This window comes from Panthera onca, chromosome B4 (assembly GCF_046562875.1).
Source record: "Panthera onca isolate mPanOnc1 chromosome B4, mPanOnc1 haplotype 2, whole genome shotgun sequence".
Taxonomy (NCBI): Eukaryota; Metazoa; Chordata; class Mammalia; order Carnivora; family Felidae; genus Panthera; species Panthera onca.
Genome location: NC_138345.1, coordinates 110,850,582 through 110,877,525, shown reverse-complemented (window position 1 = coordinate 110,877,525; position 26,944 = coordinate 110,850,582). Strand labels below are relative to the sequence as shown.

The 26,944-nt window shown below is 39.6% G+C and overlaps 2 long non-coding RNA genes across 2 annotated transcripts; one reads left to right on the top strand and one right to left on the bottom strand.

Annotated features, from left to right (window-relative positions):
* Window positions 1-5,429: 5,429 nt before the first annotated feature.
* LOC132693997 (uncharacterized) lies at window positions 5,430-6,510 on the bottom strand. Its single transcript, XR_009617103.2, has 3 exons — window positions 6,443-6,510; window positions 6,182-6,305; window positions 5,430-5,759 (listed from the first exon to the last, which is right to left on the bottom strand). It is a non-coding gene; the product is annotated as an uncharacterized LOC132693997 (long non-coding RNA).
* LOC132693996 (uncharacterized) lies at window positions 6,176-8,953 on the top strand. Its single transcript, XR_009617102.3, has 3 exons — window positions 6,176-6,274; window positions 6,406-6,494; window positions 7,886-8,953. It is a non-coding gene; the product is annotated as an uncharacterized LOC132693996 (long non-coding RNA).
* Window positions 8,954-26,944: the final 17,991 nt, after the last annotated feature.

Sequence of the window (26,944 nt, the reverse complement as noted above, 5' to 3'; positions counted from 1 at the left end):
CTCTTTCAGGGCAGTATTCATAAAGCCTTCAGATTTTGGTGCAAGCAAATAATAGAACATAAAACACTTTTCTTTTTACTTGCAACTTTTTGTTAATGGATTATGAATTTGAATACTTGGAGCCAATTGTTCTTTCATTCTCTCATTGCCCTTTATTTGTCTGTCTTGTCTTCTCAATTGCTGGTAAGTTCTCTGATGGAAGAAACTATTTTTCCTTTGTGTTCTCCATGCCATTTAAACTTAGTGCTGACAATACAGTAGGTGCTTAATAATTCCTACCACTTTTGATTCCATCCCTTTTTAAATTTTTTTTTAACATTTATTTATTTTTGAGACAGAGAGAGAGCATGAACAGGGGAGGGTCAGAGAAAGAGGGAGACACAGAATCTGAAACAGGCTCCAGGCTCTGAGCTGTCAGCACAGAGCCCGACGCGGGGCTCGAACCCACGGACCGCGAGATCATGACCTGAGCCGACGTCGGACGCTTAACCGACTGAGCCATCCAGGCGCCCCAATTCCATCCCCTTTTAAAAAATAGATGCTTTCAAATACATTCAAAATCTGTCTTGACATCCATACTCAGCATGATCAGAGCCAGGTAACAAGTTTTAAGAAATGACTCAGTTCTTGGTCTCTCCAAATGTCTTTTGCTACATATTGTAATTGTGAGTGATAATTGATGGAAGTGGCTATTATTAACAATAGGGTTTCTAAACAATTTTTTTTTTTAATTTTTTTTTTTCAACGTTTTTTATTTATTTTTGGGACAGAGAGAGACAGAGCATGAACGGGGGAGGGGCAGAGAGAGAGGGAGACACAGAATCGGAAACAGGCTCCAGGCTCCGAGCCATCAGCCCAGAGCCTGACGCGGGGCTCGAACTCACGGACCGCGAGATCGTGACCTGGCTGAAGTCGGACGCTTAACCGACTGCGCCACCCAGGCGCCCCTAAACAATTTTTAAGATATATATGCTCGCCCAGGTATCAAGGGATGATGCAGTGTCAAAGGATGTAATAATAACGTATGCGATGACAAGTGGAAAATAAAAAACAGAGAGAAGCCAAAGGCAAGGAAAACAAAGGAATTATGATTTTAGTCTGCCAGGTTCTTTCCGTCCCTTATCAGATGCCATTTACATTCCATTAGAAAGTGCTATAGATTCCAGTCAGGAACGTAAAGACCAGTATTTGTGATAGTGAAAGAAAAGGTGTCCTCTTTGGAGTATTTCCAAGGTTCTAGTGTTTAGTTTTCAATGTTCAGTTTCTCTAAATGACTCTAACAGAATGCAGTGGAGACATGCTATAGAAAACAGACCAAGGATTCCTAATCTGCAGTCCATGGAAGGGATTCAAAGGCTCTGGGCCCTTGATGTTGTGTGTGAAATTGAGTCTGTGCACATCTACAGTTTTCTAAGTATTTCGGCCTTTCATCTAGGATTCCCGACTTCTCCCCCCACGTGAAGAGTCACTTCTTATAGGTAACTCTTACATTTACTCTATGTCCTAGAACCAGCCATATGAACTTGACTGGACAAATGGATTGAAAAAGATCATTCCCACAAAGACTCAAATGGTGTCTGCAAAGGTGACACTTCTCACCATGCTTCAGTTAGGAATGTTCAGGGGATCCCTTTCCAGAGTTCAAGTATTGTGCTGAAAATACCAGAGGCTATTAATACTGCATGTATATTTACTTTCATGACTTGGCAAGGATATGAGCTGCAATATGCGGTCTTCTCAGACATGATGCTGTGAGGGTTGGATAGCAAGCAGGCAGGTGTCTGGGGTTTGGCAAGTAATGCACTCCTCCTCCTCTTCCTCCCCCAAATGGTCCACCTACTGCATTTGTATTTCCATTCTCTGTAGCTCCAGTCTTTTATGAAAAAACAAACAAACAAAACCCCCCAAACAAGCAAACAACATCTTTGTGGAGGTATAATAGATATAGCATAAGATTCAACTTTTTCAAGTATATAATTCAATAGTTTTTAGTATATCCACTGAGTTGTGCAACCATCACCATGATCTCATTTTATTTATTCGTTTACTTATTTTTTTTAAATGTTTATTTATTTGGAAAAAGAGAGCAAGAGAGTGTATGTGTGTGCACGTGAGTAGGGGAGGGGGCAGAGAGAGGGTGAAAGAGAATCCCGAGCAGTCTCTATGCTCACTGCCAAACCCAATGCGGGGCTCAATTTCACGGCTGTGAGATCATGACCTGAGCCAAAATCAAGAGTCGGACACTCAACTGACTGAGCCACCCAGCCAGGAGCCCCTCCATGATCTCATTTCAAAACCTTCTTAGGAGTCTTTTCTAATTATATTCTTCTAGCAGCTCCAGAAGAGCACTATGTTTTATTTATTTCTTAAGAAGGTTTCTGCTCTGAAATTACACCTGTCGATAATCGGCAGTCATGTATCTTAAGGGGGGGGGAGGTGTGGTTCTTGATAACATAATAGCTCCATCCTTGCTAATGCCAGGATTCATTCACTCTTTGTGATTCAGTGTTTACAAACACAGTGCTGGTCAGTTTTTAAGATGCAGATGATACCTCCTAGACAAAAAAAGAAAAAAGAAAAAGAAGAAGACCCTTGGGGCCATTTAAATTTGCCATTTTTGCAGGCCAAAAGCAGTGAATCTCTGTAATTCCACAAGTTTCAACATAATAAAACAATTAAGTGCCACTCCACTGGCATTGCAAAAATATTATGTTTTAGGTTCATTAAAAGTAAAGCAACTTGCCGCTGCTTAAAATACAGCTAAAATTTGTGTTTCTTTGTAATCATACACAAAGAGTTAAAATATTTTCATTCTCAATTTTTATTCATCCCATCTCAACTGTTTACTAAATACTAATATTTATTAAGTGAAGTGGTCGGAAGAAAGATACAGGCTCACGCTTAAGGATCACACATGTTTGCTGTATGCACCCTTCTGGCGTTCTTTATTAATCTACTATTTGATAGCTATGCGGTGTGTTTGCATTTCCATCTTCAACAAATTCATTAACTCATTAACTCTTGGGTCCTGCTGCTTCATAGTTTGGCCAAGTTCTCCTTTCCGTCATGCACTTGAACTTCAATTACACAGATGGCTTTTTTCCTCTGTAATTCCCAAGTTCACTGAGTGGACACAATCTCCTGTCAATGTTGCAATGTTTCCACATTGTTAAAGGATGTAATTTTGTGGTTTTCCCAAGTGTAATTACTACCTGCCTCAGCTGTGGCTGAATGCCAGCGATTCTCGATTCTTAAATTTTGGAAGTAGATTAAAGCATTTAATTAACACACACAGAGGATCTTGACGTGTGCAAATCTAGTCCCTAACGTTCAAGTCCCACATATAATCAAAATCATCAATTATAGACACATACAAGTAATTTGTACATATTTCTAAAATATTAGTAATTTCCAATATGTTGTATATGTTACATATGGCCTTTCAGATATCTAGAGGATTTCACCAGTCTTGAATTAAGCTGGAGTATACTTCTGGACCATTAACTCAAGGTGGTGAACTGCATGTATCTTTTGGCAATTTTCCATCGAGGTACCGGTCCTAAGTAGAGAAACAGAATGCTAGAAAAGTTCTATCATCAGGTTTATACTAAAAAGGTCACGATACTCAGGAAGCAATATGGTGCTAATGAGGGATAACAGTGTTACTTTTGTCCCGCACTGATAGAAAACAGAATTTGTGAATGTTGGAGAACATCTTATCCCATTACTTCATTTTACAAATGAGGAAATGGAATCCCAGAAAACTTAAGTGATTAAAGTTACTTAATTATTAGTTAAAAATCCCACATTCAGATTCAATAATTTAAATTTCCAGCACAATGCTCTTTCTCCTAATGCTTTCTCCATTTCATATGGGAAAATATTTAAAGTTATATTCTGACATGAGCCTCCTTTGTGATCAAAGCTCAGTTTCTTCAATTGTCTTTTTCCTTTCTTACACTGCCACTATTCTTCTTAAACCCCATTTAGCCTCAGCTAGGGTCAGTCAACTTGTATCAGTGGTCCTCAAACTTGAGCACACATCAGAATTATCTTGTGGCTTTGCTAAAACAGATTCCTGGGTCCAAGCCTGAGTTTCTGATTCTGTAGGTCTGGGGTGTGTGCATGCAGGTGAGAATTTGTATTTCTGAGAACTTACCACGTGCTGCTGCTGGTTGGGGACCATATTTTGGGAACTACAAACTTACACGCAACAGGCTTAACAACCCCTCTGTCCATACGGTTTCTAAGACTAGCTCCCACTGCTTACTCATTTAGCCTCTGGAAGTATAACAAATTATTAAAGCACTACATCCAAAAGCTCAGTTGTGCTCTGTAGTCTCGCAGCATTGGTTTCCACACTGAGACCAGTGTGAAAATGACTATGTGTCTTTGCAGAGGTCTAGTGAGTCAATTTGGAAAGAAGGCAGCTATTTAACATTTCTGACTTACACAAATAGCATCTATGACCCCACCTCCTGACTGGTGCTTCCTTCTCTTTCCCTTATTATTATTACAAAAAAATTTTTTAATGTTTATTTATTTTTTAGAGAGAGAGAGAGAGAGAGAGCACATGAGCAGGGGAGGGGCAGAGAGAGAGAGGGAGACACAGAATCTGAAGCAGGCTCCAGACTCCGAGCTGTCAGCACAAGCCTGACACAGGGCTCAAACCCACGAACCTCAAGATCATGACCTGAGCTTACGTCAGACGCTTAACTGACTGAGCCACCCAGGCACCCTTCTCTTTCCCTTATTAAAATTCCCTTATTAAAATAATTAATGTTAAATGTGCCAGTAATAAGAAAATAGCCATAGCAAATAAGTTCTAATAACCTCATGTCTTCAATCCTTACAGAGGCAGAGAATTAAAATAACACCCTGGTAGTCAGGATTCTTAGCTGCAGAAGTAGAATCAAGGTTAGCCAGTGTAAATAGAAGGAGATTTAATGTAAGGTATCAGGTGGCTTACAAAATGTGAGTGGGCTTAGAAGAACCCGGGTCCCATGCACAACCCTCTGGGGAATGTGGGGTTTAGGTTTCTAGCCTTTATTCTACAGGAGGGGAGACTGGAATTGTTGTTGAGTGAACCAGTCTGTAGTATCTGGCACAATTATCATGTCCAAATTGTGGTTCATTCTTCATTCTCAAGCTAGATGCTGGGAAGATACCAGGTATTGGTTTTACGTACTCACATAATGGTTTGTGAATGAGTTCAGTGTTGAAAGAGAGATGTGTCAGTGAACTAACCAGTAAAGTAAAAATTTTGTAAATAGTTCTGTTAGTATACTGGTATCTAGTGATCTCTGGTCCTTGGTTCCTGGGATTTCCAGATTCACAAAGATTATTTATTTGAATAAATGCTTTTCTAAAGACAATGTGGTGGGTAATGAAAACCCAATACTTACTTTGTTACTGGTGGCCCTAGTGTTTATATTTTATACCATGTTTTCAGTCTATACCATTTCTGTGAGACCATTTATTACAATCGGAATTCTTAAAAAGTATATTTGGCTACAATACATTCAGGATGAGGATCATGATACCATTATTTTACAGGATATATTGGATTAAAACACATTGGTCTTGGTAATTATCAAGTCTTCTTATGAGCTATGAAACTTGAGATGCCTTAGATTACAATTAATCACTACTGGTCACTACTGAATAGAATCTAAGTCTGAAGCATCCTGCTTGGATTCTTCATTTTTATTCCATGGCAGCATTCACTGAGGGCTGTACCATTGGGTGAACCATCGAAGCTGTTAGAACAAAGACACTCACAAAGTCATTAGATTATATTTTTCTCTTATGTGCCTGTCCAGAAGTAGGCAGTGCAAAATGGGTATATTAATTCTGTTATATATAACACACAGCTTCTATCTCAGTCCGTGTTGGCTACAGGGACTCTCCCACAGACATTAGGAAGGAAAAAATAGGAAGTGGAGGACACATCCCTTCCAGTTAAGGGTAAAATCTAGAGGTTATACACACCACTTCTGGCTCATTTGTCATGAGTCAGAACTTAGTCACAGTGCCACACCTAGTTGCAAGGAAAGCCAAGAATTGTCATCGATAGTTGGAAGGCCTTGAACCCAGTGAAAATCTGTGTGGGGGATTTTAATACCAGAAAGAAGACGTGAATATTGGTGAATGGCTAGCTATCTTTGCTACAATTGCTCACCTGAGATTATAGGTTGGTTTTCTCCATATCAGAGCTGCTTTGTGAGTGAACTCTACTGTGCCTCCTGTGCCAAAAGTGAAGCTCCTTGAGGAGGTGAGTAAGGGGAGTGTGTTCAACTAACTTCCTGGTAAGCAGATCAGAGAATAATGGAATCTCAGTGTTGAAAGGACTGTCAGTCATCGTCTCGTTCAACCACTCACCTGAAAATCTCAACTTTCTTTTAGACTTGCCCAATTTTACGTGTGAAAACCGAAGACTTACCCAGAGTCACAGAAAGAGTGGTGACAATCAGGACTAGGATCCAGAGAACATGGTAAGTTTTATTTTCCTTTGACTGCTCCTGGAAGAACCCTTTTGAGCTCTGTTTCTATCACGCTGTGATCTGAGAAGAGATATTTGTGTTAGTTATAAGCTATAACAATCTGTGTATTTTTAGAATTCTATTAAGTGCCATAGAATCACTGAGCTGCTATATTGAATCGTAAGGCCCCCTTTTAGTTATTGAAACAGTGGAGTCTTGTTAGAACACAGTTCATGATTACACATATTTGGATGCCTATGCAAGTTGGTGAAAAGGGTATTGAAGTGGAATTCAAATGACATGACCTAGTCTCAGCCATCTACTATCTATATGATTCCAGGAAATCACTTAACTTCTTGGAGACCTGATTTATTTTTAAAATAAGAAATTAGACTAGACAGTAAACTACTTAGCTGTTGGCATAAGATAGGTTTCAAGTAATCAGAATCGATACCATTCTTAAAAAATTTATCTGGGGGAGCTGGTGCATTCTGGAAGAAGGTCACCCAACTTGTCGGCCGATGAGTTTTCTCTTGAAACTGAATTGCACACAGTAAAAAGCTGCCGTATTAGCCTACATCATTAGTGCTCATCCTCACCTGTGGTACTTACATGATAGAAGGACACACTGAAGCTTCCGTCTGATAACTAGATGTTACTCTTCAACCTCAAGGTTCAGATGAATATCAGAAAAAGCAATAAATCTTGGTAAGACTGTTCTGGGACAATGAGCTAGTATTGTGTATTTAGAAAACCCAGAGTTTCCCAGGTCCCCTGTAAAATAAATTATAAAACAACGTAGAGACTGGCTTCTAAGATGGCAAAGAATCCATTTGGCAGTTTGTAGAGCTCAATTCAAAAGGCTGTCACATTTCATTACATTGGACCTCTGCTCCAAAAAGATGACAATTGTGAGCCAGCAAGTGAGCCTGAATATACTCTTTAGTAAGGTCTAGAGATAAATGTTGCAGTGAGAGCAGTTAGAATGAATTGGACAGAATAATTTTAAATTATGGCCTTGAAATTCCCACTTTACTCATAGGAATGAGATAAGGTAAAACACTGCAGTTAATGGAACATGAGCCACAGATTTTGAAAAAGACAAAAGGAGGGGAGTGTATTGCTCTTACATGAAATGAACAATTTTCTTCAGTCTCAATGCTGACAATGTGATACTGTGTCAAAGAAGAAAGTGATAGGAGAGGCAGCCTTAGATCAAAACAAAGAATAAAGGGAAAGGAAACAATGGCTCTTATCAGTTCCAAAGGTGAGTTCACCTTCCTGGCTTTTAACTGTCTTATTCATTGACATGGCTCCATGAGCACAAAATTAAACCTGTTCTCTCTTCTCTGCATGTGTGTGTGCATGCCTTTTAATCATTCGTAAACGGTGTTTCCTCCTAGAATTTTTTCCTGGCTCCTGAAAAAGCAGCGTTTCTCTTCCAAATGCATGAACATGGAACTATCATCACAATCTCGCCTTATTTACACGAGAGTGTGGAAAACAGACACATGAAGCACCCTGGTTGTTTGGAACTGAAAACAAGTGTTCTTCTATGACAGGAAAGCACTAAAGGTCAAATGACTCTCAGAGCTGGGGCAGGCACTCTGATCTCAGAGTCCCACAGAGAGGGCGGCGTTCCGGGACGTGGGGCCCTTGTCACGGCAGCTCTTCTTCCCGTCTTCCTAGCAACCTTCACACCACCCCTCCCCCACTTCCCAAGGCTCTTACCAGGCCTGTGCTTCTGTGGCCTGTGGAAGAAGTGGAAGCTTTTGTAGTCGACAAGAGAGAAGGAGGTGATGTTCCACCATGAGCTCTGGCAGCACTTTACTTAGCTTTCTTTTGGGACACCTAGAAAATGGCCACTCGGAAAAATCCTCCCCTAAGAGGGCTGATTTTCTGAGACTTTTTTTGCTCTGGGCCAGATAAAAAGAACTGGAAAAAGAAGACAGGCCTTCTGCTATTATGTAACCAGGGTGTCTGGCCTTGTTCATATCCTGGCTTCCTGAGGGACGTCTCTTCCTTTCCCAATATCCTTTGGATGTACTGGTAGATATGTGGGGTCTTGTGTTTCCCTTGCAATTCTTTTGGGATGAAATGATCTTCTTTCTTACTGTCTCCTTCCTGTCCCTCCTTCTTTTCCTCTCTTCCTTCCTTCCTTCTTTCCTTCCTTCCTATGCATTTTTCTGTCAGATTTTCCTTTGTCTTTTTCCTGAACATGCCACCAGGAGAAAGTCATGATTGTCTTGTTGAGTTCCTTCTGCATTTTGGAACAGTCTTGGGAAGATGTGTTTTTATGAAGCAACTCAGGAACTTGAGCTATCTGCAATGACCTCTCCCCCCTCCTCTGGAGTAGACCTTCACTTCCATAATCAGGATGGCTTTGGATCCTTTTCCCAGATCACTCTGTTACATGATTCTATACTACATGTGATCCATTTTGCTAGGAATGAACTGATATTATTATTATTATTATTATTATTATTAATGTTTATTTATTTCTGAGAGACAGACAGAGAGAGACAGAGAGGGACAGAGCATGAGCAGGGGAGGGGCAGAGAGAGAGGGAGACACAAAATGTGAAGCAGGCTCCAGGCTCTGAGCTGTCAGCACAGAGCCCAACGCGGGGCTCGAACTTGTGAACTGTGAGATCATGACCTGAGTCAAAGTTGGATGCCCAACCATCCAATATTATTAACTTGACCTTTAGGTGGTAGGGTAACAATTCTGTAGGATAATGAGGAGAGGCTTTTAGAACATGCACAATGTAGTAGAGGGGTAGAAAGAAAGAGAGCTTTGGGATTATTCCACCCTATGTTCAAATCCCAAGTTTGTCACCTGTGTGACAGCAAGAAGGTCACTATAACTTTTCTGAACATCAGTTTCCATACCCGAAGAATCGAAGCAATAATATTGCTAACATTATGGGATTATTGAAGGCCAAAGTCTTGACTTCAGAAGATGCTTAATGAATGTAAACACCTCAATTTTCTTGCTGATAATAGAAGAGCAGACCCTCCTAGTTCTCTTGTAAACATTTTTCCTATTGACTGGACCTACCACTTACTGAGGGCTTACTTTTTGCCAGCTCCTCTTCTTAGCATTTTGTGTCAGTTAATCTTCATTACAATCTCACGACCTAGAGATACTTTGAATTGACCTGTGAAAAGCTGTGACTTTCAAGGGGCTAAATGACTCACTTGAGGACACCCAACTGGGAAGCAGCTCAACAGTAGAGCTGGATTCAGCTTCCGCCTGTCAGGCTCGTTCCAGAACCCTCACGTTGAACTACCATGCACACTGCCTTCCAGTAGTGTATATGTGGGGCAAGCATTTCCTTTGGTATTTCCAAAGCAGGAAGTCCAATGGGATAGCCAGACCTTTCACAGAGACATAAGAATTAAAATAACTCGGCTGTGATCAATGGGAAGAGGTGTTTCACTGAGACCTGCTGTTGAAGTAATCAAGGACTCATTACTCGAAGAAATTGTTTTCAGCTTGGATTCACTTTTTGCTGCCGGGTCTGGGCTCGTCATCATGGACAGAAGGCATACTTGTTAATGCTGGTGTGTTAAAGTTGAACAGTGCCCGGAGCCAGGCACCTGCAGCAATTTCTCCATGTATTAAAGCCTTGAGGCAGGTCTATGAAAGGTGGTAATAGGCACATCTTGGAAAAGACTGTTTTTTCGCAGATTGAACAAAGGTTTGGACACTAAAAGCCACTTTCTTTTTTTAAAACTGTAAGATCTAATAATATTTATAAGAAAAATAAAAATGTCATTCTGGCGGGGGGCGCGGGGTGGTTAAATCCTTTTCCTAAACTTTCTCTGCTAGTGCATTTCTTACCCCAACATATGAGCTGATGAAACACAAGGTGTGTACCTAGTAGTTGCTGGCATGTTTCAGTAACACAGTATATGCTAAAAGATCTGATTTCAGAACTACCACCTACATGGGTAAAAGCAACAGCAATGATCTGTAGGCAGCGGTTTAATATGGTTCTTAAGGCAGATCGCCGAAATTCAAGGGGAGTCCAGCCAGCTTCCCCACTGTGCCCCATAGTCTGAATTCTCTTCTCTAAATTTTCTTTCCCAGGTTCCCCCAGAACTTCTGTGGGAAGATGGAGATGAATTTCTATGTGGTGTACGTGTGAATGTCGTGTATGATGTGGTGTGGATACGTGTGGAGTGCACGTTTGCAAGTGTTTGGGGTGTGCATATGTGTGTCGTGTGTGTGAATGTGTGTTGTGTGGTGGGGTGTGTGTTACGCATGTGGTATGTAGTTATGAGTGTGGTGTGTATATGTATGTGGTATATGTATGTATGTCATGACTGTATATGTGGTTTGCGTTTGCGTGTTGTATTCATATGCGGTATGTGTGTGGTATTTATGTATTTGTGTGTACCATATGGGCATGTGGTATGTGTGTGTAATATGTATTTGTGTACAGGGTGTATATGCTTGTGATGTGTATATATGCATATCTGCATATGAGGTTTGTGTGTGCGCTTGCGTTGTATGGTTGTGTGTGATGTGTCTGTGTGCGTGGAGGTGTGTTTATATAGGGTGTACAGGTGTATAAATTTAAGTGCACATTTAATTGTGTGCATAGGTGTGTGGTAAATTTGTATGTGGTGTACGTATGCTTGTCGTATGGGGCGTGAATGTGAGATGCACTTGTAAGAGGTAGGGGGGTATGTCTTTGTTTGTTCTGGATGTGCACATGTGTGTTATGTGTGTACATGTGTGGTATGTATGTGTATATATTTGCATATACATTTGAGGTGGTGTGCATATGTGTGCAGTGAATTTCTATGTAGTGCGTATGTATTTGTATGTGGTGTGTGTTTGCAAAGGTTGTATGTTCATGTACATTGTGTGTGCATAGGGGTATGAAATGTATGGTATGTATATAATGTGTATTTGTGTGCATTTGTATATGGTATGTGTGTGTAGTGTCTATATGTAGCCAGTGTGTACATGTGTGTGGGGTATGTATATATGATGTGTGTATAGGTATGCTTGTGGGGGGCGGTGTTTGCATGTGGGATGTATTTGTGCGTGGTGTCTCTTGTTGGTGTGTGTGATATGTTTTCATGTCATGTGTGTGTTATGTATACGGTGTCTGTATGATGTCTGTATATGTGTGTGTGTACGTGAGAGACAGGGGTATGTGCCATAGCTACCGGTAGCCATTTATGTGTCTCAGAATCTCTGAAGAGCTATTCAAAACCATTATGGCAATTGGTTCTGTCTTTGAAATAAGCTAAATACAATAGTAACAGAAATAACTGCTCCTTTTTCTCGGTTCTTCCAAAGTGATGATAGGTTACAGACAGGAACGACTAACCAGTTCCTTCCAATAGGCTTCCTTTGCCCATGATCCTCTGGGGAGCTGTTGCAAGGGATGTGGAGGAAGAGGAGGGCGTGTGGAAGCATTAAAAAGGCATAAAATCATTCATTGTTCTGTGTATGTGTTTCCTTGCAAGTCAGACACATTAGATCTGCATCGGCAATTGCCCTTCCTGCAAGTGGACTCATACTTCAGGTTGACTTTATTTGGCTCAAATCGGGTCTTAAAAATTGGATAAGGTCTTATTTCTCAATATGAAAATAAACTTGTTCATCTGCAAGTGCATCGCCCCCTCCCCACCACATAGCCTCCTTTGAAGCCTCCTCATCTCAGCATCTAAAAATAAAAATCATTTCTTCTGGCAGTTAAAAACTCCACTTTCCATTTTTTCATATCACTTTTTTATGAGATTTCTGAAAAATCAACCTGTCCTGGATCTGAGGCACAGAGACAGAATCGCTAAACATTCATGCCATGTGTCCCTACATGCACTCTATTCAAAGAGTCGGTCTAAAATGCAATTTTGAAACTGAAACAACAAATCTTTTCTCAGAATCCTCTGGCAGAAAAGCCGAGGTTGCGCCAGTTAAGAAGTGCACCAAATCTTAATTGCTCCCCCGGAGCCAATCATTAGGTGAAAACCCGCATAATGTTCTATCTCCTGCGCGATGCAAACGCTGACATATTTCTCATTTTGTTGTTTCCTGCCATTTGGAGATGTCGCTATTTGTCACACGCCAAACAGGAGGAGAGAACAGCAAAGTGCATTTCAGTTACTGGGGCAATTGTTACAAATAACCGATAGTTGTGGCTGTTTTGAAAGGCTTTCCTCTGTGGCGGTGTGAGGTGAGGCTGCCTGGCTTTAGGGCTCTGAGCCTCACTGGCAGTGAGCTGCTCAAAGGGGCTGCAGCGGCCATGCCTGGTATTTGGGTGATGAATGGCCAGGGCTTAAACGCTACCCCCTCCAAGCCCCCCCCCCCCCCCCACAAGTCCCCCCTACCTTAAACAGAACAATTTCATTTAAATTTTTTTTATATTAGGGTGTTTTATAACATTTAATTAAAGAAAAAAGGAGTAGATAAGCCAACTGCACTATAACCTTAAAAGGGATAGAGACCCTGAGTGATGAATGACGGCCTCATACACAAGAATGGCAGGTGGCCAAATTTTAAAATATTCTTAACAGTCACCAATCCACCCTGTTCCAGCGTCAACAGCCATTAATCTATAGGAGAAGTCTCTGATTCAAAATCTCCATGCTGCCTTGGTTCTTCCCTATCAGAAACATGATTAACTGACTATGAAACTGGAAAGGCATGCAAGAGATGGACGATGAAACGTCTTATAAGCCAGATTAAAAGGATGGACTTTATCTTCAAAGTCATAGAATTCCATAGATGCAGTTTCAGCAGGTTTGAGTTTTACAGAGATCATTGTAGCTGACGGGTGGAAAATTAAGTGAAGAGTGGGCAAGACTAGAGACGGAGAGACAAATATGATGTTACTGATTTTTTTCTTTTCTCTCTATTTGTGATTAAAAAAATGTATCTCTGTGATGGACAATAGGGTAAGTAAGAACAATGTCAATAGAGCACTTGTGAAATAAAGTCATTTATTTATTCCTTCAGGTATTTAATTTGCTTATTCATTCAATTTATTCAACAAATACTTGAATACCTACTCTATGCCTGGCATTGTTCTAGGTATTGAGGATGAAAGCTTATTTTGTGGATCTTATAGTCTATAATGGAGCAGACAGACAGTACACAAGTTAAATATATAGTATGTTAGGGGATGATAATAATGACTAGGAAGAAAAATAAAACAGATGAGGCAGGCTGGGGAGGTTGGAATTTCTTTTTTCGAAGAAATTTTTTTAAGTTTATTTGTTTTGAGAGAGAGAGCATGCATGCATGGGGGAAGGGCAGAGAGAGAGAGAGAGAGAGAGAGAGAGAAAGAAAGAATCCCAAGCAGGCTCCATTCTGTCAGTGCAGAGCCTGACGTGGGACTTAGTCTCATGATCTGTGAGATCATGACCTGAGCTAAAATCAAGAATTCGACACTTAACTGACTGAGCCACCCAGCTGCCCCATAGAATATGATGGCCACGGAAGGCTTAAGGAGGTGAAAGTTCGATAAGGACCCAATAAAGGTGATGTGGGGGAGTTAACTGTGTGGTTACCTAGAGACACTTCAGGCATTGGGAAGAGCAGATTCAAAAACTCCAAGGGAGCATCAAAAGTGGAATTCTTAAGGAAAAGTGAAGAGGCCAATAAGGCTGGAGTTGCATAAACAAAGGGAATGGACTAGAAGATGAGCTCAGAGATGTTGGCAATGAGGCACATAGCAATGTAAACATGGTGGCTTTACCATACAGAGAAAGACAGATACCATATGGTTTCACTCTTATGTGGATCCTGAGAAACATAACAGAAACCCATGGGGGAGGGGAAGGAAAAAAAAAAAAAAAGAGGCTAGAGTGGGAGAGAGCCAAAGCATAAGAGACTGTTAAAAACTGAGAACAAACTGAGGGTGGATGGGGGGTGGGAGGGAGGGCAGGGTGGGTGATGGGTATTGAGGAGGGCACCTTTTGGGATGAGCACTGGGTGTTGTATGGAAACCAATTTGACAGTAAATTTCATATATTAAAAAATAATAAAAAAAAAAAAAGTGGAAAATAACGTAAACTGAAAAAAAAAAAACAAAAAAAAAAAAAACATGGTGGCTTTACCCTGAGTGAGGTGGGAGTTGTTGGAAGGCGTTGAGTGGGTCTAACTTACGGTTTCACATGGTCTCTCTAGCTCCTGTGCTGAAAACAGACTTTTGGGGGCAAGAGTAAGTCAGAGAGAGAGGTTAGGAGGAAGTTGCAATAATAGGGCTAAGAAGTGATGGCGTTTTAGACAAGAGGGAATGGGAAATGGAAGTAGGATTCAGGATGTACATTAAATGTAGAGCTGACAGGATACAGTAAAGGATTGGACTTAGGGTAGGAGAGGAAAGAAGAGTCAGAAATGGAAGACTAGTGTTGCCATTTATTGAGATGGAGAAGACGGAGGGTGGGTCTGATTTGGTGGTGGGGAGATTAGAATCCAGTTTGGAATGTCTATCAACTTGAGGTTTGAGACATGTCGAGTTTGAGATGTCTATCAGATAAAAAGGCATTGGATATACTTGACTGAAGTTTAGCAGAGAGGGCTGAGCTAGAGTTATAAATCTGGAAAATCTCAGCATACAGGTGATCCATAAAGCCACAGACTGGAGATGATCGCTAAGGGAGAGCATGTAGCCAGAAAAGAAGTAGAAGTGGACCTGAATGATGATCTGATGCAATCAAAGTCTCATTTCTTTGATATCTCCAGAAGACTATTTCTCAGGAGCTCCATAAAACTATTTCCTTCATTTTTTCATGGTGTTGTGACTAATTCTTGCTTCAATGCAACAGGTTTCTACTGACTCAAAATATAAATTAATATCATTTTGCTATGTATCTGGCTTAAATAGAATTCACAGGTAACTTAGGAACCTAATTCACTTTTCAAAAATGTTTCTATGGGAACATATATTCTGAACTCCAAATAAGTGTCTTTCAAATTACTTTTGGAATAGTATCCAGTTTCAATGCAAACTGCCTATAATTCCAGTGTAGAAAAGAACATACATTTTTATCATGCTTTATATCTCTCCATTTGATGATATATTCATGTTTATATGAATATATAAACATGTTATCATCATATTTATAATGCAACCAAAATATTTATGTCTTTGAAATTTAATATAGTACTAGTATTTTCATTGTCAGGTTTCTTTTTTTCTTTTTTTAATAATCTCCCTTCCCCTCGGCTTTTGTGTAACCTCACATCTGCCTCCACTGATACATATTAAGTACTTTAAACTTTATTGATAAAATAATTTCTAGTTTAATTGCTGACTTCTAATTTTTATGTTATGAAAATATATCTACTTCCTCCTATTACAAGCCTTATTTATTTCAAATTAATTGCAGACCAGACATGATCAGGGCAGTCTTAGGGTGATGACTGCTTCCTGTTCTGTCATGAGTTCCAGATTGTTCATGACTGTGGGGAGAAGGAAAGAGGATGAGTACCCATTGAGGTGATGAAAATTGAATGAAGCAGCAACGTAATCTGTTTCAAATTCTTTGTTCAATTTTCTGGAACTGCACAAATTCACCCCATCATTTCCTCTGGCTGAGATTTTTTTACACAAGCACTAAATTGTATCACTCCCTAGTCTCCACAGGCACACGAGTTCTTTTTAAAACCCTTCATGGTGCATTTCAGGGATGACTTTTCTCATCATTGTGACATTTTGCATGGAATGGCCAATCTAATCAAGAGGCTCTTCCAGATTAGATTTTTTTTTCTTATTAATCAGAAGCATGCTTTACCCTTATACTATTAGAAGTAATCTCTTTGAAAAACATTGAGTTTTAATATTTGCAAGGCATGTCTTCTAGTCACATCCTTTCCGTTACACCATTCACTGAGTTAATCTTTGGATAGGGTGAAATGTCATCAATTTCACCAGAGGATTTCTCAATCTCTTTCATTTGTTTCAGCCAACAGTTTTCCTCCTGACTGGGGTAAATGATCACTAGGTCCTGCAGTAAAATGTGTTGGCCTTGTGAGCTGGAATGCTTTGATTTCTATTTGCACTTCTTGTTCACATTTTCTTTGTCATTATTCTTTTATATTTTCTGAGTTGGAAAATATTGCATGAAGGTATTATTCTGTTGCAATAGAAAGAACATATAACAAGGCATCTGGAGATTTGGATGCCCTGTAAATCAGTGGATAAATAGCCTCTTCCTGTTTCAGTTTACGTGGGGTTTGCATTGCTTTCCCTACTCTCATTATGGTGTAGGTTACTTCAGGCAATTCAGTCTCACGCTTGGAAGAGTCTTAGGGGCACTTTACTGAAATCTCCACAGTAAGATCCACTTTAAAACATCTTTCATTAGTGGTTGTCTGCTTTTGCCTGAACGTCTTCAGAAATGAAATTTTCTATTCAGCTTATAAAAAGCCATAATTGTTAATTACTCATTATTTTGAGGAGGGAAAAACTCAATCCAAGATGGCTCCTCATAATACACTTTGAAATTCTTTGAGAAGCCAACCACCAGTGTAACCCAATACTGTTTTCACTGACTGAAGGTCACTACAGATGGTGGTGATTTGGGGAAGATTCGAATGCTTCTTTTCCCACAGAAAGTTTCACTCTCCACCATTTGTGCAACCAGGACTTGGCAGCGTTTTTCTCCCCATTATTTGGCACGTATATGTTTTTTTTTTTTTTTTTTGAATCTGTGGCATCATATGGAGGTAGTGGTTCCATTTTCTAAAGGCAGAAATTTCTAAAGTGAATAAGGAAAATTGCTGGTGAAATTTTTAAAAAAGAGGAAGGAGAAAGGAGGGAGAAAAGGATAACAAAGAAAGAGATGAAGAGGAAAAAGAGAAATATGTGCAAAGAAAAAGAAAGAAAAAACAGAACAAATAGGAAACAACTAAATGCAGTGTCTCATATATGCCAAGGTGCATCAGTTTTGTAATGAGGAACACACGGAAAAGCAGTTTTCTGTTTGACCCTCTGCTTTGAGGGCTACGCCTCTCTGTTCAGTTGTGCAAAACAAACAAAGTAAACAAGCAAAAAACAACCACACACACAAACACACACACAAAACCCCTTTCTTTCCAGGTTACTAAACCTTGGTATTCATGAATCTCACCTCCTCTTTCTTGGACAACAGGGAGTGAGCTGAGGGACTCTAAGCACACTCTTCTCTGTCTACTCCTTTAAAGATGTTACCCTTCCATAAGCATGTAGCATGAAAGGTGGCTATAATGAAACTAGTCACGTTTTATGTGATAAAAATGAGAAGGCATTTATTTGAAAATGTAATACATAAGTTCTGGGAAATTCTGCACACTTTTCGTGGTTCCATTGCTAGCCAGAATTATTAAATTCCATAATCACTCTGTCATGAAAGGAATTGGTTGTTTTTTGACAGAGTGTTGATGAGCATTTTACTGGCACTGATCATTCCTATTATTATTATTTTTTTATAATTTATTGTCAAATTGGTTTCCATACAACACCCAGTGCTCATCCTGGTCATTCCTATTATTGACCATTTCTCTTTTCTGTGAATCTTTGTGGGTGGAAGGGCTATTACATTTCCTATAGCTCACTTTCCTGGGGAAGTTTCAGATCGAGGAGTTACTTTTTCTTAAGCAGAATCATTTAGTTATGGCTTAAGTTACCTGGTGCTATATCTATCCATGAATCATCTAAATTTACTTCTCTCTCACTGCTTTTCACAAAAGCGTATGACTTCTTTGATTCTCTAAGCTTATTTAGATATGATTCTTCCATATTTTATCTATAAGGGTTTTATTTACAAGGATAGTCTGCTGCTTCTCTCCTTTGTTAACATGATCACTATATAGTTCAAACTTCTTTGAGAAAGCACGGTTCTTTCTGATAATAAAGGAAAGAAAGAAAGAAAGAAAGAAAGAAAGAAAGAAAGGCTACATAGAAGACCAATTTGAAAATATGTTAATGGGAAAATATGTTTTAATTTGTCTTATTGGATCTCTAAGATATGGTACATCTTAATGCTTATTAGCAAATTCTGCCATTGGGCTGTGTGTTCTAAGACTTCAAGAAGGAATGAATGAAGAAACTAGAGTTTTTGTAACCACTGTAAAAGGTGCTAGGAACTTATAAAAGTAATTACAATTGATGCTTATTATAGTCTTCTGAGATACACTTATTCTTTGACTTTTAGGAATTTGGTCAGAATGATGCTCCAAATTAAATGTAGAGCTAGGAATTAATTTCATGTCCACTTGATTCTAAAGCCTGTGACCTCTCCTCTTTACTATCTTGTCTCTTGTGATTTGCTCCTGTGTCCCTTTGCTTGGCAGATATCATACATTTATTCAAATCCTTACCCCTAGGGAGAAGATCACATCCATTGCTTTTTTGATACATTAGAAATAAGGTCAGAATGAATTAGAAAATTAAATGTAGTTGTAGTAATTAATGGAGGTATTTATTATTATATCTCAATAATAAATGAGAGGGAAAAACAGGTAAAAGATATTAGAATGTATAGGAAAAAAAAATGAGCAAGCGGGGTTAAAAGCCCAGTTTACTCTGTGACAGAGGAGGAAGTTAAACAATCTTTCTCAAGTATATCTTCTTAATTGAAAAATTAACATCATCTGAGGTACATGTTTGACATGAAGATTAAATATGATATATATGTGGAAATGGCTGGGTCAATAGATTGTTTCTTTCCTTTTCCTCTGAGCCTTGCCTTCCTTATCTAAAGTTGACAAAAATGAACTAAGTATTCTCTCAATCCCTTGCCAGATCTAATATTCTTTGGAATGGCACCATAAAAATCATCTAGGTAAAAGTAAAAGTGATTTTAGGGATATAATTCAGTGAAAGTTTTGAGCAAGTGTAAAATTTGTGCAAGCTTAAAAAAATACTAATTTTACTTAAATCATTCTTTAGTTTAATATATATTTATTGACTATATTGTATGTCCTAGAAAGCTAAGATACAAAGATGGACAAGGTATGTTTTGTATGTTTAAGGAACTTATCGATTTCATGGGGCAGTGGTGTGAAAATTGTTAGTTATGAAATAATATGATAAGACTATTTAAAAAAAGTGAGCACAAGATGCTATGGAACACAGGAAAATAATTAACATGGCCTTAGAGTGAAGATTTTACAGCAGAGGTGACATTGAAGCTGGGATTTGAAAGATGAAGGATTTTCACTGATGGACCCAAGGCATAAAGGGCTTTCCTGGAAGAAACACCATACCTAAAGGTATAGAGGCAAGAGAGAACATGATGTGTGTAGAGAAAGGCAAGAAGGATGTAGTGATTGAAGTATTGAGTGCACATATAGATGAAAAATGAAACCTGGCTTTTTATGCTCTGTTGAAAACTGGAATCTTAATCCTGTAAGTAATAATAAACCATTAGAGTAATGAAGAAACATTGTTTTATTCAAGACAATGTCCTTATTAGATCTGTGTTTCAGAAGGATGATAACTGATAGTGTAGAAGATGAAATGATAGGATAGGCTAAATAGCTCGTTTATTAGTTACTATGAATGAAAGACATTGAAGATAGAATTAAGGTGGAAGCAATGAAGGTGGAGAGGAAGAGATGGATGTAAGACATATTTAGAGGGGTGGACTTTTTTTTTTGAGAGAGAGAGAGAGATTTAGGGGGGATGGGCAGAGAGAGAGGGAGACAAAATCCCAAGCAAGCTTCATTCTGTCAGCACAGAGCCCAGTGTGGGGCTTGAACTCACGAACCGAGAGATCATGACCTGAGCCAAAATCAAGAGTTGGACGTTTAACCGACTAAGCCACTCAGGCGCCCTGAGGGTAGACTTTTTTAATATAGGTAGTGGAAAAGAGGGAGGGGATGCCACTTGACTACCAGATTTCTAATTTGAGCAATGGGAGTGAGTGGTGAGTAGGGAAATGAAAATAAGAAATACACGTGGGTATAGTTGAGGAAGGATAGAGCTGAAGTCAGCCTTGGCTATATTAAGTTCAGAGTGTTGACTGGATATCTAGGCGGAGATGTCCAGGAATTAACAGTTTTATGCATTGCTTGATTGCCAACCCAAGCTCTCTATTCATCTTCTCCATTAGACCACCCTTTTATCATCACAAACAACAGCAAATGGTTTCTTGGAACTTAACTATTCCTTTTGGTCCTTGATGAGCACAAAGAGGAGGGCTCCCAGAGCTTCATCTATTTTCAGACCTATTCTCCAGAATGAGATTTAGCAAGGGCTAAAGCCCTATGAAGGGGCCATGCTCAGAGGGCAATATCAGAGTCTAAGGCTTATGTAAGTGTATTCTAGGAATCTGAAGATCTGTAAACAAGACATTTATGCAGTGGTTTTAAAGCATGTACACAAATCATTTGAAACTTTTTCTATATAACTGTGAAGTCAAATCTCTTCCCCTTGAATGTAGGCTGGCTTTAGTGGCTAGCTGATAGCAAATAGGAAGTAGCAGAAGTAAAGCTGTATGCTTTCTGAGGCCAGATCATAAATGGTGATTCAGCTTCTACCAGGATCCCTCTATGTCTCAAGACATTTGTCTTGGGAGTCCCAAATTAATATGTAAGAAGTCTGGTAATCCTGAAACTGCCATATTGGAGAGATCATGTAAAGAGTTCACATAGACATACAGAAGCTAAAATCCTGATCACCGATACTGATGTGCGGGTTATTTTGTTCCCCCACACCGCTAAGCAATTCTGTGACATCAGCTGGTGTCCTACAATTCAACTCGGTCCTGACACCACCCAGAGACAACTTCAGATCCCACAGATTAAGGGTTCACTCCTACAAGATGGCCTCTTCAGATGCCAATCACAAGTCCACGTTGTTACCTATGCTTCTCACCAACTGGCCATAGATCAGAAGTTCCAATGACTCCCCCTTTGCATTTGGTTAATTTGCTGGAGCGGCTCACAGACCTTAAACATTTTGCCTTCTAGATTACTGGTTTATTATAAAAGGATATAACTCAAGAACAGCCAGATGAAAAAGATGAATAGAGCAAGGTATGTGGGAAGGTGTGTGGAGCTTCCATGCCCCCTCCACATGCACCAGTCTTCCCAAATCTCCCTGTTTACACCAACCTGGAAGCTCTCCAAATCCTGTCCTTTTGGGTTTTTATGGAAGCTTCATTACATAGGCCAGATTGATTAAATCCTTGGCCATTTGTGATTGAACTCAATCTCCAGCCCTCTTCCCCTCCCCGGATGTCTGGGCTGGGACTGAAAGTTGCCAATCTTTTAATCACAGTTGGTTCCCCTGGCAACCAGCCCCCATCCTTAGGTGCTTCACAAAAGTCACCTCATTAACATAACAAAAGACACCTCTATATCGCTCTCATCACAGGAAATTTCAAGGATTTTAGGTGCTCTGTGCCAGGAAAGAACTGGATGAGAACCAAATACATATTTCTTATGTTAAAGCACAATATCACAGAAGCCCAATTGTGCTAAACCTCTCTTTGAGTTTTCCAGCATCAGCCATCAGACATGTGAGAAAGACTATGGATGACTCCAGCCCTTATCTTTTGAATTTTCCCAGCTGATGCTGTGTGGAAATAGAGCAGTTCTTGCTGAAACTGCCCAAATTACAGTTTCATGAGCAAAATAAATTTTGTTATTATTTTAAACTACTAATTTGGGGGTGATTATATTTCCTTTGATAATCAAACTCTACAAAGCCATGATCCATCATAATCTAACTTAAGATGTATTTTATTTTTTTGGTACAGGGTCAACATTTATTTATTTTGCTCTCAAACTTTCAAAATGGTCCAAGATCTTAATCTATTCCAACTCATTGAAATCTCATGTTCTCTTTTATTCTACAGCACTAGCCTAACTCCTGGCTGCCTTTCATTCTTATACTTGCTTATCCACATTGGCCTTTCCTCATCCTTTGGCCACTTAAAAGTGTTTTTAGATATTAGGCGTGCTGACTTATAAAGGATCTAGCCCATATAATATTGAACATAATAAAATGATACAATCCATGCCAAACATCATTTACATTCTGTTCTCAAAAAAGTTGACAGAGTGATCTTTTTAAAGCCTAAGTTAGATGGAATGTTATTAAGAAAATTATAAGGAAAATACATTTATTGTACTGTACTGTATTGAAAAAAAATCCAGTATAAGTGGACTCGTGCAGTTCAAACCCGTGTTGTTTAAAGGTCAACTGTATTTTCTTAGCAACTTTCAAGTAATATAGCATTGTTAACTATAATCACCATGCTGTACATTAGATCCTCAGTACTTATTCATCTTATAACTGGAAGTTTAAACCCTTTGACTAAGATATTCTCATTTTCCTCACCCCTAATCCCTAGCAACCACCAATCTACTCTGTTTCTATGAGTTCAGATTTTTTAGATTCCACGTATAAGTGATATCACACAGTATTTGTCTTTCTCTATTTGACTTATTTCATTTAGCATAATGCCCTCAAAGCCTAACCATGTTGTCCCAAATGGCAAGATTTACTTTTTTTTTTTTAAATTTAAATATAGTTGACATATAATATTATATTAGTTCCAGGTGTACAACATAGTGACTCAACAATTATACACATTAGGAAATGCTCACCATGGTAAGTAAAGTAACCATCTGTCATCATATAGAGTTATTACAATATCATTGACTACATCCCCTATGCTATATTTTTTATCTGATTTATTTTATAACTGGAATTTTGTATTTCTTTCTTTTTTTTTTTTTTTTTTAGAAAGGCAGAATGCCACGTGCAGCGCCTCATTTGGATGTGTCTGGAGTCTTGGAAGCTTGACTACCCTACGTTCTCCTACAAATGGACCTTGAGAGCTTGTTTGGAGGTTCTAGCAGGGGAGCATAGCTACTCGTATACCCTTGACCGAAGAACGGTCCTCCTCTATCAGGGAATGTCCTCCTCTTCGACCGAGTGCGCAGCTTGGGGAGGGACGCACATGGAGCGGTGAGGGAGGAAGGGGACACCCGCCTAGCCAGCCAGATCAGCCGAATCAACCCTGGAGATCAATGGGGTGACAGATGTCGCAGCCAGATCACCCTCACATCCTATTAATCCCCCTATTTTGCCTATCTCACCACCCCAGTCTTCTCTGGCAGCCACCAGTTTGTTCTCAGTTTATGAGTCTATACTCCAGTTCTATTTTCTTGTTGTTACTGTTTGTTCTTTTTTTTTTTTTTTTTTTTTGAGACTTCACACATAAATGAAGTCATATAGTATTCATCTTTCTCTATCTGACATATTCACTTAGCATATACTTTCTAGGTCTATCTATATCATCATGAATGACAAGATTTCATTATTTTTTATGACTGAGTAATATTACATTTTGTGTGTGTGTGTGTGTGTGTGTGTAACCTCTTCTTTATCCATTCATCTATCAATGGACACTGGTTGTTTTTATATCTTGGCTATTATAAGGGGGTATTCTGGGCTAAATTTCACACCATCCCCACCTCAAATTCATATCTTGAAGTCCTAAGCTCCAGTACCTCAAGAAGTGACTGTATTTGGAGATAGGTCTTTATCTTAAAACTTTTTAGAAATTTATTCATTTTGAAAGAGAGGGAGAGCAAGTGGGGGAGTGGCAGAGAGAGAGGGAGACAGAATCCCAAGCAAACCTCATGTTGTCAGCACAGAGCCCAATGTAGGGCTTAAACTCATACACTGTGAGATCACGACATGAGTCAAAATCAAGAGTCGGATGCTTAATGGACTGAGCCACCCAGGTGTCCCTGGAGATAGGTTTTTAAAGAGCTAATTAAGGTTAAATGAAATCCTTAGGTTGGGCCCCAATCCAGTCAGGCTGGTGTACTTATAAAAAGAGGAAATTCGGACACAGGCATGTATGGAGGAAAACCAGGTGAAGACACAGGCAAGGAACTAGGTCTTGAGAAGAATCCAGCCATGCTGACATTCTCTAGCCTCTGGAACTGAGGAAAACAACCGCCGTAGTTTAAGCCACCCAGTCATTGGTACTTTTTTATGGGAGCCCTAGCAAACGCATGCAGGAAGAGGACTGGGAAAGTGCTAAGGGTGTTTATAGGTCAATGAATTTGACAAAAGTAGGGTGAATGGACTGTGTGCTGATGAGAGCTGCCAGAAAGGGTGCTCTCTTGGACATCTCTGACAAGATCCTCTTATGCTGTGTTTTGGGCTAACTAATTCTGTAGGGGCCTGTATGTGGGAATAAAGAGTGAGGTGAAATGAAGGAAAAGCCATTGACATGTCTTGGGAGGCATAGACGTGTTTGTGTGTGTGTGTGTGTGTGTGTGTGTGTGTGTGTGTGTGTGAGAAATATGTTGACCTTATGTTACTTTAAGTTAAGTACCTTTTCATCCTGTTTAACATTTTATTTGACTAAGTCAGAAAGTTCGGGTTGAAAAGAAAAAAAACATACTCTCAGGTTTTTGTAGTTAATAGAAAGGAGTATTTTTGTCTTATTTACAAGGGAATATAATTTTAATACTTGGGTGACAGAGAAAATGGATGAAGGCATCGTTGGTTCACAGTAAATGACAACTAGCTTTTTTTTTTTTCTTCTTATGATCAGATACACATACGTATTCAAAACAAAATTGTGTGTGAAAGGAGGGTGCATAAGAATAATTAAGAAAGAACAGAATACATAACAGATTGCCTTTACATAGTTCCAATTATCTCAAGATTGTCAGACTCTTTATAACTTGTAGTGTTTATACCACACCCCAATTTGGTTGCAAAGTGGCCCTGCCCTCCACTATCAGATGGTGGATCTGAAAGATGGAGGTCAGATGGGTTGGACTAGGAAGCAAGAGGGAGACTGTCATTAGGAAGAAAATACATAACTACAAACTCCCAAGAGCACTGTAACCTCACGTTTGAGCTGGAAGGTTATTATCCATCTGGCTGTGTGCTCTGGGAACGAACTGAGAAGGACAGATTCATTTCCCCAATTAAGTGAACACCAACAAAGAGGCAGGGCACTAATATTCTAAAAAAAAAAAAAGTGATCTCTTGAGCATGTGGACTATTTCCAATATGGACAGGTGTTTTGATAATAATACATCAAGTTGAAGTAGGGGGGCAGATGGTAAGGGTAAGGCATCATTATTTCAAAAACTGAATGGCAAATAAAGTGTTATTTTAGTCAGTTGGGCTGCTATAACAAGATGCCATAGACTGGGTAGCTTAAACAACAAACATTCGTTTCTCATTGTTTTAGAGACTGGAAGTCCAAGACCAAGGTACCAGTATGGTCATATTCTGGTGAAGCCCTTCTTCCTGGTTTACAGACAGCCATGTTCTCATTGTATCCTTATATGGCAGGCAACTGGGAAGAGCTAATTCCATTTAGGAGGGCTCCATCCTCATGACCTAATTAACCCCACAGACCTCATCTCTAAATACCATCACCTTGGGGATTTGGGTTTTGGCATATGAATTTTGGGGGACACAAACATTCAGTCCAAAGCAAGTCTTCACTAACTGAGGCACCTGATAAAGTGTATATATCCTATTGGGTTGCATGGGTGGCTGAGTTGGTTGAGCGACGAACTCTTGATTTTGGCTCAGGTCATGATCTCATGGTTTCTCAGATGGAGCCCCGTGTTGTGGTCTGTGCTGACAGTGCAGAGCTTGCTTGGGATTCTCTCTCTCCCTCTCTCTCTGCCCCTCCCCCTGCTTGTGCTCTCTCTCTCTCTCTCTCTCTCCCTCTCTCAAAAATAAATAAGTAAACATTTATAAAAAGGGTATATCCTGTCAACCATCTACTCTATGGAAATCTATAGATCCCTTAATCTTCTCAGTATCTGCAGTCATTCATGAGTATTGACTATAGACTGTCCCTCCCTCCTCTGTGTGGGGGAGAGCACTATTTAAAGATGCAAATGACAGGGGCGCCTGGGTGGCTCAGTTGGTTAGACGTCCGACTTCGGCCCAGGTCACGATCTCACGGTCCGTGAGTTCGAGCCCCACGTCGGGCTCTGGGCTGATGTCTCAGAGCCTGGAGCCTGCTTCTGATTCTGTGTCTCCCTTTCTCTCTGCCCCTCCCCCGTTCATCCTCTGTCTCTCTCTGTCTCAAAAATAAATAAACGTTAAAAAAAAAATTTTAAAGATGCAAATGACAGAATTCTGATCCTTTAAGCACTTTAATTTGGGGAAAGAGCATACTCACCCAAGAAAAGCATTCCATTCTCTTTCCGGATCCTCTCCTTTCTTCCTCCTCCTCTTCCAACTTCATCTCCACCTTTTCCTTTGAAGCGATCAAGGATTATAAGATGCATTTAGCTTAATCATCCAGACTTAACATTATTCATCTAGTTAACATAGATTGGTTAGAAGTTGTGTTTTTTCTTTCTAGGCCATTTCCAATAACACAACCTATTGCACCACATTGACTGACAAACCCAGCATGATGAGAGAAACCTGAGACTCACTCTTGATTTGCACTGACATCAGTCAAGAGTCTTAATTTTGTGTTCACGACTTGTTTGGA